Source organism: Silene latifolia, chromosome 6 (genome assembly GCF_048544455.1).
Source record: "Silene latifolia isolate original U9 population chromosome 6, ASM4854445v1, whole genome shotgun sequence".
NCBI classification, from domain to species: Eukaryota; Viridiplantae; Streptophyta; class Magnoliopsida; order Caryophyllales; family Caryophyllaceae; genus Silene; species Silene latifolia.
In genome coordinates, this window is record NC_133531.1 from 112434570 (window position 1) to 112436212 (window position 1643).

Below are 1643 nucleotides of genomic sequence, written 5' to 3' on the forward strand. Positions count from 1 at the left end.
CCCATGCTCTTGTCCTGCATTCGGCGTTTGATAGGATGATCGGGAGGTACGGAACCTTGACGTGGTGCTCTTGTCACCAAGATTGCTAGGGCTGTTTGTGACTTTGAGGGTGGTGACCCGTATGAGCCCATGGCTGACTTTGAGCCACTTGTTGATGATGACCACCTTCGCTATGACATTTCTTATCTTGATATTAAGAATGGGAAGGACCATTACTGGAGGGTCCGAGGTGAGTCATACATGCTTCTTCCTTGCGCCTGTTTGCCTGCTGTTGACCCCCTCGAGGAGAGTACGGCTGTGGAGCGACCCCCACCCGTTACTTATCTGATTCCTGAGGATCTTTTGGTTACTTTTCCTGGGTCTAGTACTACTACCACCACCGGCGGGCGCCGGAGACGTCGTGCACCCACTACCCATCTGCCAGGTTCCTTCCAGCCCGCTCCTCCTCCACCTCCTTCAGCCTATCCCACTTCAGGCTATGCTCCAGGTTACCATTTTGATCCCGTCATTGAACGGGAAGTGAGGATGCATACGGGCATCAACACTGCTTTGACAGAGAGGAGGATGTGGGAACAGATGGAGGCTATGACTTTAGCTTCAAGGCGATGATCGCGGTGTGTCACCTTCTTACTACACTACTCCTGGTGACGACAGCCGTGTGTTCCATCTTTACGGAGTGACTCCTACGGAGTTTGGACAGTTTAGCACCGAGTTTGGTGCATTAGGCCGTCCCTTCTACACTCCAGTCCACCCCTCTCAGCCTACTTACTTTTTTTTGCGAGGACACCGCATCCCTTGTTCCCGAGAGGCCCGTTTGGCCGCTTTGTTCTTCTACTTCCACCGTTGCTTTGCTCCCGGAGGCACTCGTGGTCGAGGCCGTGTTCGGAGAGCCACTCATGGTAGAGGCCGTGGCCGCAGCGTCACCGTTCGATCCCGAGCTTATGTCCTTATATGCTTTGATATTGATGATTTTGATGATACTTGAGCCCAAAGAGTGACAAATGGGTCACTACATCCCTCTCTTTCCAGCTGGTTTGGGGGAGGCTACTACATTACAGCTGGTATTATCTTTCTTGTTTTGTTTTATTGCATTTCTTTTTACCCGCTTTCCTTTATTAGTAGTGTCCTATCGGTTGCTGGTTTTCTGTGTGATTGTTATGCTGTAGGCGTCACAATGAGGACACTGTGACATTTAGGTTTGGGGGAGTGTGTTTATTTCTGTTGTGTGTTTTTATTTATTGTTGTGTGAAAAAAATCAAAAATTCCAAAAAAAATTCAAAAATTATAAAATACAAAAACATGTTTTTATTTACTTTTCTTTATTTTGAGTCGAGTCTTGGTGAATTGTATAGCAATGATGATAACTTGCTTTGTCTTTGCATTTGAGTCTCATTTAGTTGTCCATGTACGTTGTTTTGACCTGTTAGCTATGATAAACAAAGCTCTTTACTCAAGTCTTGACCGTCACAATATGCCTTATGCCGAGTAGACTTGACTTTATTTTGTTGGTAACCCACTTAAATTTCTGAGGTCTTTAGAGCTTCCTAGGCCGGGAACATTAATAAACCGGTCTCATTGTTATTTAGGCTAATGAGTGTGGTCTCCTTGTGGTATATGTAATATCAAACTGCATAAGTGTGACA